Below are 17313 nucleotides of genomic sequence, written 5' to 3' on the forward strand. Positions count from 1 at the left end.
TTGGCCAGTCAGCCATTTCTCAACCCACCTTACTGTCCACTCCTACGTCCCACACTTTCTCAGCTTTGCTAGCAGGATGTCGTGGGAGACAGTATCGAAAGCCTTGCTAAAGTCAAAGTAGATGACATCCACTGCTCTCCCCTCATCTACCCAGCTGGTGATGCCATCATAGAAGGCAACGAGGTTGGTCGAGCACGATTTCTCCTTGGTGAATCCATGCTGACTACTCCTCATAACCTCATTCTCGTCCAATTGCTTGGAAATGGCATCCAGAACAAGCTGACCCAACACCTTTCCAGGGACAGAGGTGAGACTGACTGGCCTGTAGTTTCCCGGATCCTCCTTCTTGCCCTTCTTGAAGACCGGAGTGACATTGGCTATCCTCCAGTCTTCAGGCACCTCTCCTGTTCTCCAGGATCTTTCAAAGACGATAGAGAGCAGTTTGGCAATCACCTCTGCCAACTCCCTTACCACATCAGCAGGTGACCTGGCAGGACCTGCTGCCTGTGGGGGACCCGGGTTGGAGCAGTGTGCTCCTGACGGATGGACCTCATGGTACGGACCCATATCTGGAGCTGTTCTTGAAGAGCTTCTGCCTGTGGGAAGCCTGCGCAGGATCAGTTCAGGAAGGACTGCATCCCATGGGAGGGACCCCATGTTGGAGCAGGGGAAGAGACTGACCGAGAAGAGGCAGCGGAGACAAAGTGCTATAGACTGACTGCAACCCTCATTCCCCCATTCCCAGGCACCGCTCGAGGGAAGGAGGTGGAAGAGGGTGGATGGGGGGAAGGCGTTTTTGGTGTCTTTCCTTTGTTTCTCACTTCTCTAGCTTGTTAGTAATAGGCAATAAATCTTACTATCTCCCTATGCCGAGTCTGTTTTGCCCGTCACGATAATTGTTGAGCGATCTCCCTGTCTTTATCTCAACCCTTGAGCTCTTGGCATCATATTTTCTCCTCCTTTCCCTTTGAGGAGGGGGAGTGAGAGAGCGGCCGTGGTGGAACTTGGCTGCCCACCCGAGTAAAACCACCACAGTTCTTTTTGGCACCCAACGTGGGGCTCAAGGAATTTGAGATAAGGGTGATCGTTGAGAGAAGTAACAGGCAAAACATAGAATGGATGTTTTTATGAATGTAATAGTTGTGAAGATTTCAAGAAAGTTGTAATTGTGAGGAATATGTTTCATATTAGTGTGGTGAAGTGACCGGGGTGGTGTGTGTATAAATTGTTCACTCTGTTGGTGTTGTGATGATGTAATGCTTATATTGGTGTGGGCAATTCATTTTCTTTTTGATGTAAGTGAAGTTTGTGATGACTGTGATGATTGTAAAGTAAGAGAATATTGTGGTTATTCTTAAATATGCTTTTCACAGAGGCGAGGGGTGGAATGTAGTGGATTTATGTGGCAAGGTTTTGGAAGCAGGGAGCCATAGGGGTATCTTCTGTGCAAATAATCTAGAAGCTGCCCCATGTAACATAAGGGCCCCGCTGCTAGCCAGAGCCGAGCCAGTAAGTGATGTTGTTTTTGCCTCTGTGAGAGCATATTTATGAAAGAGAAAAAAAAAAAGAAAAAAAAAAGAAAAAAGAAAAAAAAAACAGCTGCCACACAGCAGCTGGGAGAGAGAGAGAAGTGAGAAACAGCCTTGCAGGCCCCAAGGTCAGTGAAGAAGGAGGAGGAGAGGTGCTCCAGGCGTTGGAGCAGAAGACCCCAGTGGCCTGTGGCCTATGTCTCCACCAACTAGCAAAAAAGAAAAACAAACTTTCCTTGGAGACATATTTTTTGAGAATGCACATTCCAAACTACAGTCTGATTATAAGCTTGTTCTATCAAGTAATCTGTAAGAGAATGATTTTAAATGGTGCCTCGAGCACTGACAAGCCTTTGAACAAATTATATGGGAGATAGTTCATGCAGTAGCCCTTGGGCCAGTCCGAGAAGGACCAGATGTAAAGAAAGTGCTCTATAATGGACTGGGGAGAATCGCCACACCTGGAGCCTCTAGCAGAAAGAGCCTGGGGAAACTTGAGGTTGACCCCTTGGGTTTTGGAGTCAGGCATACAGAGGATCCAAGGCTCGCTACACTCCAACTGAAAAGGAGATATCGGCAGTGTATAAAGGAGCTGCTTCTGATCTTCTTCGGAACTGGTCGGTACTGAAGCACAGCTCTTCTCGGCACCCCGACTACTGGTACTGGGCTGGATGTTCAAAGGAAGGGTCCCTTCTACACATCATGCAACTGATGCTACATGGAGCAAGTGGGTTGCACTGATTACTCAGCGGGCTTGAATAGGAAACCCCAGATAGGAATCCTGGAAGTGACTGTGGACTGTCCAGAAGGCAAAGATTTTTGGATATCACCAGAGGAGGAGGTGGGTAGTGCTGAAGAAGCCCCACTGTATAACAAGCTACCAGAGAATGAGAAGAAATATGCCCTGTTCACTGATGGGTCCTGTTGTACTGTGGGAAACCAGCGGAGGTGGAAGGCTGCTGTATGGAGTCCTACACAACGAGTTGCAGAGGCTGCTGACGGAGAAGGTAATCGAGTCAGTTTGCAGAAGTGAAGGCCATTCAGCTGGCTTTAGATATTGCTGAATGAGAAAAATGGCCAGTTCTCTATCTCTGTACTGAGTCATAGATGGTAGCAAATGCCCTGTGGGGGTGGTTACAGCAATGGAAGGAAAACAACAGCGCAGGGACAAACCCATCTGGGCTGCTGCATTGTGGCAAGATATTGCTGCTTGGGTGGAGAACCTGGCTGTAAAGGTATGCCACGTAGATGCTCATGTGCCCAAGAATCGGGCCACTGAAGAACATCAAAACAACCAGCAGGTGTATTGGGCTGCTAAGATTGAAGTGGCTCAGGTGGACCTGGATTGGCAACATAAGTGTAATTTTTTTATAGCCCGATGGGCCCATGACACCTCAGGCCATCAAGGCAGGGATGCAACATACAGGTGGGCTTGTGATCGAAGGGTGGACCTGACCATGGACACTATAGCACAGGTTATTCATGACTGTGAAATATGTGCTGCAATCAAGCAAGCCAATGTCGTGGTTCCGCTCGAGTGGGCAGCCGAGCTCCACCACAGCCGCTCTCTCACTCCCCCTCCTCAAAGAGGAATGGGGAGAAAATATGTGAAAAGGGCTCAAGGGTTGAGATAAGGACGAGAAAATCATGCAATAATTTTTGTAACGGGCAAAACAGACTCGGCATAAGGAGATAGTAAGATTTATTGCCTACAACTAACAAGCGAGAGAAGTGAGAAAACAAAGGAAAAAAAAAAAAAAAACAAAAGCAACTTCCCCCCCATCCACCCTCTTCCATCTCCTCCCCCCGAGCGGCGCAGGGGAATGGGGGAATGGGGGTTATGGTCAGTCTACAGCACTTCTCTGCCGCTCCTTCTCGGTCACTCTCGTCCCCTGTGCTGTGGGGTCCCACCCACGGGATGCAGTCCTTGATGAACTGATCCGGCGTGGGCTTCCCACAGGCAGCAGCTCTTTCAGAACTGCTCCAGATATGGGTCCGTACCACGGGGTCCATCCCTCAGGAGAAAACTGCTCCAACCTGGCTCCCCTACGGGCAGCAGCTCCTGCCAGGTCACCTGCTCCTGCATGGGCTCCTCTCCACGGGCTACAGGTCCGGCCCGGAATCTGCTCCGGCAGGGGTCTTCCACAGGCGGCAGCCTCCGTCGGTGCAGGGCCACCTGCTCCACCGTGGTCTCCTCCACGGGCTGCAGCGTGGAACCCTGCTCCACCGTGGTACTCCATGGGCTGCAGGGGGACATCCTGCTTCACCATGGTCCTCACCACAGGCCGCAGGGGACTTCTGCTCCGGCGCCTAGAGCACCTCTCCCCCTCCCTCTACACTGACCTTGACATGTGCAAGGCTGTTCTCTCACTCCCTTGACTCTCCCGCCTGCTGTGTGGCGCAGCGTTTTTTCCCTGTCTTAAATATGCTCTCACAGAGGCGCAAAACAACATCGCTTATTGGCTCGGATCTGGAAAACAATGGGGCCCTTCCCAAACATGGGGCAGCTTCTAGATCTTTCTCACAGAAACCACCCCTATGGCTCCCTGCTACCAAAACCTTGCCACGTAAACCCACTACAGCCAAACGGTCAAAGCCTCTTTGGTATGGAGGACGATGGCTGAAATATAAATATGGAGAGGCCTGGCAGATTGATTACATCACACTCACTCAAACACGCAATATGAAGCGCTACGTACCTACAATGGTGTAAGCAACCACTGGATGGCTGGAAACATGTCCTGTGCCTCATGCCACCGCCCGGAACACTATCCTGGGCCTTGAAAAGCAAGTCCTATGGCGACATGGCACCTCAGAAAGAATTGAGTCAGACAATGGGACTCATTTCCCAAACAACCTTATAGACACTTGGGCCAAAGAGCATGGTATTGATTTAAAGATCAAAGCCGAAATTTCCTTAAGTGGTATATTCTTTATTGCAGCACTGGATGCATGGGGCATCTTTCCGCCTATCGTGCATGTTCGAAGTGACAAACTATCTCATATTTATACAGCGAAACAATGAATATTCTATTAGCACCTATACATATTCATATACCTAACCCCGCCTACTCTCGCTTTGTATGCTAATTAGCTTATCAGTCCGTGCGCTTGCGCAAAGCCTTCCAAGAATTGTGGGCCGGGGTCTTCAAAATATGGGCAGTGGTCTTTGGGAGGAAGGCCGTAGGTCTTCCTCGTGTTGCACTTTTCACCTTTTGCTTAATCAGTTGTTTTCCAAGCTGTAAAAATGCTGAGTTGGCTTTCGGTTTAACTGAGGGTCGGCAGATAACAGGATGTTTCAGTTAACAAGACATAACAGACAGTTGACTCAAGTTATCTCAAGTCTCAGCCTGACTGAGGGTTAACAGATAACAAGATGTCATTTACTTTGTTCTCACTAACTTTTAACCACAAGTTTTATTCTATCCTAAAGTGAGTTTATACAATATCATTCCCCCCTTTTCTGGAAAATCTAGTAAATTCTTTTACTTAATACGAAAATTTTTTTCCCAGTCTTATGATATGTACCATATCATCAATACCTTGCCATGTACAATTGTCAAGGAGGCTAACATGGACATTCGTTGTAACAATTTTCAATTCCAAACAAGTAATACAAAAGACAATATTAAACTTATACCAACTAATATCAATTAAACAATAATTGGGTGACTCAATGTGTTCAAAATCCCAGTTGCAGTTGGTGACCATCCAAAGAGTGTATCCCACCAGTTGTGACTTGTGTCTTGTTTTTTAACTAGTTGCTTCACTAGTGTGAGAGTAGGTAATAAGTTATGATACATTGTTTTGTTAGACTTGATCAGCTGATGGGATACCACTGGTGCCAAATATAGAATATCACACCCGACGATTCTAACAAAGTTACAAATACAGAAATTAGAATGATTTTTGCTATGGAGAGTTATGTTCTCCTTATCTACTTCTACAAAATCACAAGCAGTTCTTAAACACACACACCCTTGACCAACATATACAAGCGCAGTCTTTTGACTAGTATTTGGATGAATTTCAAAGTGACAGATACCTTGCTCTGTGTCAAAACATACATCCTGAGACTCAATTGTATTGCTTTCACAAATAAATCCTTGTTGTTCCCCAGTAACACATGATTCTAGATTTACAGACTGCCATTTCCTATTCTCCATCCATGCCCATGTTCTATGCTCCGAAGGATAGAGCACTGTCTTCTCATGGTTTAATCCTAGTGCAATGATCAGGTGGATAACATAAACTGTGGCATTACGTATAGTAAGCATGAAGGCAGTAGCCATGTTAGCAATGGGATCATAAGTACAATTTACCAGGGTCCACAAGGACTGGAACTTCATCTCAAAATCATTGCCATTGTCCCAAACTGCCTTTCGGACTTCAGCCGGAAAAATGCCTTCACTTCCTTCCCTAATGATCAAGGCAGCCGTTGCCTGTAACCATAACTGTGCTTGCATACAACTAAGAGCTAAGGATACATTATCTTGTGTCCACTCTTCTCCTAATTTTTGCCATTCTGATGGTTTACATAAATAGTTACCATTTGTTCGCCAGATGACCATAACTGCTAACTTTCCATTAAAGTTCTTATCCTCTGTTGTTACGGCTTTAGTTCAAGGCCACCCACCATTCTCTATTATCACAGAGGCACCTTCTTGAATCACAATTACAACTATAAGCCATAAAAACAAAACAATTCTATGAACAAATTTTCTGCCAACCATATTACCAAATACTCCCGACCATAATGTCCTCATTTTGTTCGACTAAGCTTTAGTTTCAGTTCATCGTTACCTAGTGTTACTTTCCAAGGAGCTCCTGGAGCCTTCTTCACTCGGGAATAGTGGATCCAAGCGGCTTGTTCTCTAATCTTGATAGCAGTGTGAGTTGTCAGCAACACTTGATACAGTCCATTCCATTTTTCCTCTAGGGGTTGTCCTGAAAACGTCTTTATATATATATTCCCCAGGCTTAAAGGGGTGGATTGGTTGATCCAACCCTCTAGCCCTGGTCCCTAACACAAATTTATGTACTTTATTTAATTGTTTTTGAAGTTCAGTTATATAAGTATATAAATATTCTTATCCCAGCTGCATTAGATCCTCTCCACTAAATAGAAATTGATATGGCCTCCAATATAAAATTTCAAAGCGGCTCAAATTCTCTTTTACTCTAGGTTTAACTCTGATTCTAAGTAATGCTAAAGGAAGGGATTGAAGCCATGACAAATTAGCTTCTTGTCCGATTTCAGCTATTTGTTGTTTAATTAAAAGGTTCATTTTTCTACCTGTCCACTTGCCTGCGGTCTATAAGGATTATGCAGTTGCCAATCTATCTTTAGAATCTTACTTATCTGTTGTACCACTTGCACACAAAAATGTGAACCTCTCTCAGAAGACATTGCTACTGGAATCCCAAAGCATGGTATTATTTCATTTAACAAGACTTTAACCACTTCTTTTGCTTTGTTTGTTCGACAAGGAAAAGCTTCGGGCCATCCTGAAAACATGTCAGTCAGAACCAGTAAATAACAATACCCCCCTTTTCTAGGGAGTTCTGAAAAAATCAATTTACCACTGTTGTCCCAGATAATTTCCTTTACCGATTATTCCAAATTTTATTCTATTCCTGGTATTGGGGTTGTTACGTAAACAGATGCTACATTGTTAAGTTACTTGTTTTATTGTTGTGTATAAATTTCGTCCCACTAATGTCTGACTCATGCTCTTATGCAATGTGTCAGCTCCCCGATGTGTTTTATTGTGTTCTGTAAGAACTATGGGCCATATCAAATTAGAGGGTATTATTACACAGTTATCTTTTAAATATACTCATCTATCTGGTTTCATTTTACCTTTCAAATCTTCAATTAATTTTAAGTCTTCTTTTGTATAATTTGGCTTTTTGGTTCATGTATATAGTTTGGATTTTACCATCTGGTATTAAAGACAATGCCTTCACCTCAGTTATTTCAGCTGCCTGTTTAGCCTCCTGATCTGCCAATCAATTTCCAATTTCAAAATCAGCGTTTCCCTTTTGGTGTCCTCGACAATGCATGATAGCTACCTTTTGATTGTTTTACAGCCTCTAACAATTTTAAAATTTCTTCAGCATGTTTTTTCTGTTTTCCCTGAGCAGTCAGCAATGCACGTTCTTTCCAAATCGCTCCATGAGCATGTACCATGCCGAATGCATATTTAGAATCTGTCCAAATATTTATTTTCCTTCCTGCTGCCAGTTCCAGTGCTCACGTAAGTGCAATTACCTCTGCTTTCTGGGTGGACGTCCCAGGGAGTAATGGTTTGGACTCGATTATCTGTTGAGCAGTTGTAACAGCGTATCCTGCCTTACGTTGTCCTTGTTTTACAAAGCTGCTTCCATCAGTATACCAATGATTCATCAGCATCTTCTAAAGGTTCTTCCTTAAGATCGGGTCGACTAGAATACACAGTCTCCATCGTTTCTGTACAATCATGGGTTATAGGTTCATCCAGAGTTCCGCTAAGGAAAGAAGCTGGATTTACGACGTTAGTGACCACAATTTCCACATCATCTTGTTCCACTAATATTGCTTGATATTTTAAAAATCTTTGTGGTGAAAGCCAATGGTTTCCTTTTTGTTCCAAAACTGCTGAGACCGTATGGGAGACTAACACTGTCATTTTCTGTCCCATTGTAAACTTCCGAGCTTCTTGTATATTGATAACAACAGCTGCAACAGCTCGAAGGCATCCGGGCCATCCTTTACTTACTTAACCTAATTGTTTAGAGAAGTAAGCTACTGCTCGTTTATAGGGACCCAATCTTTGTGCTAGTACTCCCAAAGCTATCCCTTGTCTCTCATGAGAAAACAACCGAAAGGGTTTCGAGAGATCCGGTAATCTCAAAGCCGGAGCTTGCATCAATTCTCGTTTAAGTTGTTTAAAGGTGTTTCGTGCTTCTCCAGTCCAGACTAACTTTGACTGATTACTCTTTATCAATTCATATAGAGGCTTTACCATTTTAGTCCATAATTATAAATCCAAAGGCAACACCAACCTGTCATTCCTAAATAGGTTCGTAGCTCCTTTACTGTTTGGGGTTCTGGAGTCCGGCAAATGACTTCAGTTCCTAGTTCTCGCTGACCTCCCGAAATTCCAAATCCCAAGTAGGTCACGTGTTGTTGAACCAGCTGGACTTTCTGTTGAGAGACTCGATATCCATTTAAACCCAGAAAATTAAGGAGACTTATAGTCCATTGAATACAACTCTCTTTAGTCTTGGTAGCTATTAAGAGATCATCTACGTATTGTAACAAAGCCCCTTCAATGTCCGGAGGTATCCAAGTTTCAAGTTCCTTTGCTAATTGGTTTCCAAAAATAGTGGGGCTATTCTTGAATCCCTGAGGTAGCACTGTCCACGTAAGCTGCATCTTTCTGCCTGAGTCAGGGTTTTTCCCATTCAAAGGCAAATAAGTTTTGGCTTTCAGTGGCTAAGGCTAGGCAGAAGAAGGCGTCTTTTAAATCCAGTACGGTAAACCAGACTTGACTATTCCTTAATTTAGTCAGCAAAGTATAAGGGTTTGCCACTACTGGATGTATATCCTTGGCCTGAACTAGCCTATAGCTTTTTCCATCTGCCTTTTTAATTGGCAATATGGCTGTATTTTATTCTGATTCGCATTCAATCAATAATCCATACTGTATAAATTTATCAATTATCTCTTTAATTCCTTTCCTGTCTTCTATCCTCAAAGGATATTGCTTAACCTTAACGGGTTTCTCTCCTGGATTTAATTTAATAATTATTAGGGTCACATTTTTAGCTCTTCCAGGGACCTCAGTGGCCCAAACTCCTGGATATACTTGATTTATGATCTCTAAGGGTATTTCACTTCTAGGGTCTGTTTGTATTAGTGCCAGGCTTAACACATTTGTTAGTTGTTCTTCTCCTATCCTTAATTCCATTTTCCTTTTTTCAAAGATAATTTCTGCTTCTAATTGTTCTAACAAATCTCAACCTAATAGAGATTTTGGAGATCCAGGTAGATATAAAAACCTGTGTATCCCCATTTGTTTCCTGTTATAAATGAGGTCTGAATTCAATCTGAATTTTGTAATATCTATAAAACAAATATTTCTAAAAGGTATAAAAAAAGCAAGTAAACAGTGCTGGGTGTGCGGGGAGTCTACGCTCCACCAACACGCACACACAAACACCAAACATTCTAAATACATGTATACAGAACATTGCTTTACATAATAACCCGAGTATGACTATACATACATACAATCAGGATAGGTAACAAACAATCCTTTAAGTTCCATAACTTAACAGTCTCCATTCTCCCAGACTGTTCCTCTTCACTTCTTTTTCCTGCTTCTTTACTGATGTAACTTCATAGTGTTGCTTTTATTTTTTTTTTTATTTTATTTTTTTTTTCTTGAGGGCAGGCTCCCCTCTAATACCCTTCTCTCCACAGCAGTTCTTTTCCAAACAACTTTTTAATTGGTCAAACTTTCAATGTAACAACAACAGCAAACACCCAGAAACATCCATGCCTTAACGGCTGGAGAACAAGAAACCAGCTGGAGAACAAGAAACCCCAGACTGCATGGAGTCTCCTGAATCACCCTTCTTTGTTAATATCAACCATTTTCTCGACACGAATTACCACTCCATATATAACATTTCCCCAACTTGTACTTCAAAGGTTCACAAAAATAAGCCTTTTCGGTTGCACCCTTTTACCCTAACATAATCATTCCGTAAAGGCATTAATGCTTGATTTAGAACTGAATACATTGCCCCATATCAATAGAAATTTCACTTCTGTTCCTCTCCTAACTTCATTATAATCAGTGGAGGATCTGCTAGGGTAGATTCCCCAGATCCCCGTTAGACCTGTTGAAATCAGGGGCTGATGATTACCCTAGAAAAAGGCTAGTCAATTTGTCCTCTGAAGCCAGGTCCAAACCGTTTTTTTTGTTTGTTTGTTTGTTTGTTGTTTTTTTGTTGTTGTTGTTGTTTTTTCTTTCTTCCCCATTACATTTCAGAGTTGGTCCAAAAATTCCACAGGGGTTTCTTTTAGACCTTGTTGGAAGCATATTCTCAATTCCCAATTCGTCCAGATTTTAGTATTTACTTAACCGTTCCTAATTTTCAGGATGATTAGGGTCTTAGTGGGGGTCGGTCAGGGAAATGCAATTGTCCACAGTTCCCTGAGCGATCCCATCGGCAATCTGAGCTCACACATGAACTCAGGTTGTTTTAAGAGTTAACTGCTCTTCTGTTTCTGTGACAACTCTCTGGGACCCATCATGATCCCTTTGCCCTAAAGGGCTAACACCCAAGATTTTAAGGTCTCAGCCCCAGGTTGAGGCAGAACTGTTAACATTCCTACATCCTCTTTCCCTGCTCATTCAACTTCAAACACCTTTAACACTTTCAATAACCCTTTTAACACTTCCTTTATCTTTCTCCAGCCTGTACTTTTCTAATGCCAACATCAAAGGCGCAGTCAGGGACCAACTTAATTCCGTACCTTTTCCCTCCAAGATGCTGAAACAACATCAGTATACAACATTCCATCCTATTTTCCTTCTCAAAAACAACATTGACTGTAGCAAAGTATTATAGTTTAAAGCTCCATTAAAAGGCCACTTTTTTTCCACATTCCAGCTTATAAAGCAGCCACCATTGATTACAATATTTTATCAGAGCTTTCTTATTTTCACTTCCACCCGGAGCCCCCCCTATATCCTTCCAATGACTCATAATACAACCCAGCGTACTTTTCTTAGGAATTTCACTGCTTACTCGCCCCCCCATTTTCCAGTTTACACTTTCAGAATACATGTATCACTTACAAAAATGCGGGCAAGCAGGTATCTTTCAATAGTGATGTCACAAAACTACTATTATTACCAGGATATATTGCCAAAGTCACAATAAAAATAATCAGAGTAAAATTCCACGTGCGATAGGTCAGAAAACCGAAATATGTAACACTGTAACGATATCTTTCTTATAACGCCACGAAACTACTATTATCACCAAGAAAATAGCCAAAATTGCAGTAACAATAACCAGAGTTAAATACCACAATCCATGAGTCAGAAAACCAAAATAGGCAACACAATTCCAGATGGACCTTAAAGCGAGCTCTTTCCTTAAGGTCCCCAAATATACTTATGGTGCTAACCACAAAGTATGTACCAAATACTGCCTTGCAGAAGATTACCTTCCAACTTAACAGACAGTTCCAGATGACTGGTCTACCAGAAAACCAAACCAGAATAAAGAATATACTCACTTACAATGATGGGGTCCTTGTCTGCCTCCGCAGTGATCCAGTGAGTTGAGGAGTCCCTCCGGGAAATCCCGGGGGTACCCTAGGGAGTCCTGTCCCCAGCGGGTCCTGCAGACCGGCAGAGAGGTTGTCCCACCTGGGTCGCCAAATTGATTTAAAGATCAAAGCCGAAATTTCCTTAAGTGGTATATTCTTTATTGCAGCACTGGATGCACGGGGGATCTTTCCGCCTATCGTGCATGTTCGAAGTGACAAACTATCTCATATTTATACAGCGAAGCAATGAATATTCTATTAGCACCTATACATATTCATTACCTAACCCCGCCTACTCTCGCTTTGTATGCTAATTAGCTTATCAGTCCGTGTGCTTGCGCAAAGCCTTCCAAGAATTGTGGGCCGGGTTATCTCAAGTTATCTCAAGTCTCAGCCTGACTGAGGGTTAACAGATAACAAGATGTCGTTTACTTTGTTCTCACTAACTTTTAACCACAAGTTTTATTCTATCCTAAAGTGAGTTTATACAATATCAGTGTTGAGTGGGCGTATCACATCCCCTATCATGCACCAGCCTCCAGGAAAATGGAGCGATACAGTGGATTGTTAAAGACTACACTGAAGGCAATGAATGCTGGGACATTCAAACATTGTGATATACATTTGTCAAAGGCAACCTGGTTAGTCAGTACTAGGGGATCTGCCGTCCAAGCTGGACCTGTCCAATCAAACCTGTTACATACTGTAGAAGGGGACAAAGTCCCTGTAGTGCATGTTAAAATCATGCTGTGGAAGGTAGTCTGGGCTATTCCTGCCTCAGGAAAACCCATCCATTGGATTCCTGTTGTTCAGGGACCAGAGTGCACTTGGTGGCTTTCCTGTTTTTTCTGATTCTCTCCACTATCCCATTTGGGGGCGGGAGGGGGCGGGGGAGAGGAGAACAAATGGTGGTGTGTTGCTTAGCTGCTGGCTGAGTTAAAACAGAACAAAGAAGAGATAGTTAAAACACAGTGATAGTTGTGTTCATTGCTCTCTACAACTTACTGAGGAGGCGATATGGAGAGGGAGGTGCCAGTCTCCCTCGTAACCAATGATAAGATGCATGGGAATGGCACAAAGTTGTGCCAGGTGAGGTTCAGACTGGATATTAGGAAAAATTTCTTTACAGTGAGGATGGTTAAACACTGGAACAGGTTTCCTAGAGAGGTGGCTGATGCCTCATTTTTTGAAGGATTTCAATTCACAAAAATATGTTTTTTAGCATTAAAAAATCCTATTTTTATTGTACAAATATTTATGGTAGAATTAGAAGATCTTAAATTATAATTTTAATCTAGTCAGGGAATAGTCATTTCTCCTTGTTATATATGGAGTGGTAATTCGTGTCCAGAAAATGGTTGATATTAATAAAGAAGGGGGAGATTTGGGAGTGTGGCCATGGGGATGGAAAACCCCATGATTGAGATAACATTAGACTCTTAACGACGAGGCCATCAGGAATATAAAAGAGTTTAGAGGGAACAAAGAAGGGTGATTCAGGAGACTCCATGCAGTCTGGGGTTTCTTGTTCTCCAGCTGGTTTCTTGTTCTCCAGCATGTTAAGGCATGGATGTTTCTGGGTGTTTGTTGTTGTTGTTACATTCAGAGTTGTTTGACCAATGAAAAGTTGGTTTGAAAAGAACTGCTGTGGAGAGAAGGGTATAAGAGGGGAGCCTGCCCTCAAGAAAGGGGAAGAAAAAAAAAAGATAAAAAAGGCAGCACCATGAAGTTACATCAATAAAGAAGCAGGAAAAAGAAGTGAAGAGGAATAGGCTGGGAGAATGGAGACCAGAATGGGAACAGGCACATTGATTGCCTCATGAAGATAGGTTCGGCCAAACTCAGCAAACTGCTCAGAGAAGCTCGTACAGAAAGTCGCTGGAAATAGGCGCACTGGAGCCGGAAAGAAGCTCAAGCTGAGAGAAGCGGACCTGTGCACACAACTGCCTCTCGCTGGTAAGCAGTTGCGCATTATGGGGAATCATACGTCCTTAGGAACAAAGACTGTCCTGGTAACCTTACAGCTTATTCTCCTTATTAACAATCAGACAGTTTATGAGCCTGAAATATGGGACCAAACTGAGGTCAAGGTGTGGGACTCTGCAACTAAAAATGACAAGGTTGCAGTGGGATTGCTCGGCACCTGGCGAGCAGTCTCTGAGGCCTTAAAGAGCCATGTGGAGCCACAGTCAGAAATGTGTGGCTTGCCAGATAGTAAGGGAGCTGCGGGCTCAGGCTCCTTTACTGATCCAACTGCTATGCCATCGGCCCCTCTGCTGCTACAGCCATCGAAGGCTTTTGCTGTTATGCCCCCTGCTGACCTGGATGTGCCTTTTGACCCAGGCCTATTGGCCTTGAAAAGGAGATGGATATGCTTTTCTTCGATCTGGGAAGAACGGGATACATAAGGCCTGAAGAATGGAAAATGGAGACTGTTAAGTTATGGAACTTAAAGGATTGTTTGTTACCTTTCCTGATTGTACATATGTATAGGCATACTTGTGTTTAGTGTGTAAAGCAATGTTCTACATGTTTAGAAAGTTTGATGTTTGTGTGTGCATGTTGGTGGAGCGTAGACTCCCCGCACACCCAGCGCTGTTTACTTGCCTTTTATATCTTTTATAGCTTTTATACCTTTTAGAAATATTTGTTTTATAAATTTTACAAAATTCAGATTGAATTGAGACCTCATTTATAACATCCTTTAAATACTTTTTATTTCCTCTTGTAGATTTACTTTCCAATTTCTGTAATTTGCTTCCATGTACATCCAAACATTCATTCTGAAGGCAATATGAAAACATTGCCAAATAGAATATATCTATCTTCCTAGAGAGAAACAGGGATTAATGGAAGGCCTTTCTAGGCCTAGTGTTTCTTTAAATATAGTTCATTATACACTAGGTGAACACTGTAGATTTAAAATGCTTTTAAATATTTTTCAGAAGTATTTTATTGCCATGTTCAAATGACACCTGAAGTGCACTCACCTTATTGACAATCTGTGTTCTGAATGTCCATTCGCTTCATGAAAATTCCACAAGCAGAATGACTACCCTTTTTCATTAATGTTTAGTTAAAAAAAAAAAAAAAAAAGACAGGCAGCCTTAATCAGCATGCTGATCGCATCATCAACTAACACAGGATTTACTATTCTGAGCACTTTTGTTAAAATTTTCTCATTACATTTTCTGCTCTCCAATGGGAGTTTTAGTTTTTGAACTGTATGCTTTTGCACCAAATTATCATTTATTACATTTTTGCAAAATGTTTTTCAAAGCATGTATGAGAATTTCAGTACTTATATGCACAAAAGACATAAGAAAATAGATCTCCAGTTATGATTTCTATTATAAATTCAAGAACCTTGTAGGGTGCAGAAGGAAATTACTTTGCCAGATTCTAATCTAAGCACTTTAACTTTGCTGAAACATCCCCCTACCATGGAGATGAATGGTGAGTGATTTAGGTGTGCATCTGTTTTGAAGGTGAAGGGATAAGGGAGCAGTATTTTGTTCTATAAATTTGAAGTGATCACTTATCAGGGAAAAAAATGGAAAATAAGCCCCTTAGATTATTGTAAACAACACATGGATAAATAAATAAATAAATAAACCTTGGGGGTTACAGAATACAAAACTTATTGCTTGTCCTAAATATAAGGGACTACAGTTAGGATGTTGGGGGGGTACTCATGGAGGAGGTAAAACCTCAGATATTTTTCTTCAACCCTGCATACTAAGCTGCACATAATTGTTATATTTAATAATTAAAACACAAGAAAATGTCAGACCCTAAATTAACACGCATCTTTGGATTCCTAATTGCATTCATTGCAAATTTGTGTCATTTTGCATGAGTGACTCTAATGTAGAGCTGAAATTGCTATATAGCACAGTGTATCCTTGATTCCCTGTGATAAGCCTGAACTCAGTGATTGTGTCAGGCACAGTTCTGTATGCTTCAGCAGCTGGTTCATCCCCATCAATGCAAATAAGGCAACTCCTACAATCAAAGCTTTTTCAGTCTAAAGCCTGATTGCTGAGGGCAGATTAAAGCTCTGCATGGTCTTACTTTAAAATTACACTAACTGATCAGTCAACTGTAATGACTGATTATGGTCAACTGTAATGTCCCCCAGTTCAAAATTAGTCTGTTGCCAAAACAAAACAAAACAAAACAAAACAAACAAACAAAAAGAGGGAGATACATCAGTCTAGGGGTGTACAAACTGCAGCTAGGTCTTTGTGGTCAGTGGTAAAATAAAAAAGAAATCTCTTGAACATGGATAAGTGCACAGTAGCAATAATTAAGGTAATATTTGAATACTTATGAAGAAGACAGGCAGCCAATGATTATATGTAAAGCATGGACTGCTTCCTTTCTCAAAGACATTTCCTAAGGAATATTTAAAATCATAGAATCATAGAATAGTTTGGGTTGGAAGGGACCTTAAAGATCATTTAATTCCAGCCCCCTCTGCCATGGGCAGGGATACCTTCCACTAGATAAAGTTGCTCAAAGCCCCATCCAACCTGGCTTTGAACGCTTCCAGGGATGGGGCATCCACAAGTTTTCTGGGCAACCTGTTCCAGTGCTTCACCACCCTGTTGTATTTTAACCCGGCCGGCAGCTAAACACCACACAGCTGTTCACTCACCCTCCCCCCTCCCTCTCTGGGAAAGTGAAGCCTGTGGGTTGAGATAAAGACAGTTTATTAAGACAGGAAAATAATAACAACAACAACAATAATAATAATAATGTGTATGAAACAAGTGATGCACAATGCAATTGCTCACCACCTGATGACCGATGCCCAGCCTATACCCGAACAGCTGGTCCCCCCATCCTGGCTAGCCACCCCTATATATTGTTTAGCATGATGTCAGATGGTACGGAATATCCATTTGCCCAGTTTGGGTCAGCTGCTCTGGGTCTGTCCCCTCCCAGCTCCTGCTGCACCCCAAGCCTGCCCACTGGCAGGACAGAACGAGACGCTGAAACGTCCTTGGCTTGATGTAGGCATGCTCTGCAACAATTAAAACATCAGCATGTTATCAGCACTCTTCTCATCCTAAGCCAAAACATAGCACCCTACCAGCTACTAGGAATAAAATTAACTCTATCCTAGCTGAAAGCAGGACACGCCCTCATAGTAAAGAATTTCCTCCTTATATCTAATATAAATCTCCCCTCTTTCAGTTTAAAACCATTGCCCCTTGTCTTATCAAGGTCTTTCAAAGTCTTTCAAAGTATCCATCCTTTTCCATGGGCACATCCACAGCAGGAAAATGTGGGATAAACACCTTGTTCTCCTTGGACTGCCCCAGTCCCTGCTCGACAATTACTTGGGCTTGACTCTGCACCCCACACCCTATCTCATCATCTTTCCCCATGGGAGAGGCTGCTTGGCCACAAAGGAGACAGACTGATTATTATCTCTTCAGG

Source organism: Aythya marila, assembly GCF_965140915.1.
Source record: "Aythya marila genome assembly, chromosome: W".
NCBI classification, from domain to species: domain Eukaryota; kingdom Metazoa; phylum Chordata; class Aves; order Anseriformes; family Anatidae; genus Aythya; species Aythya marila.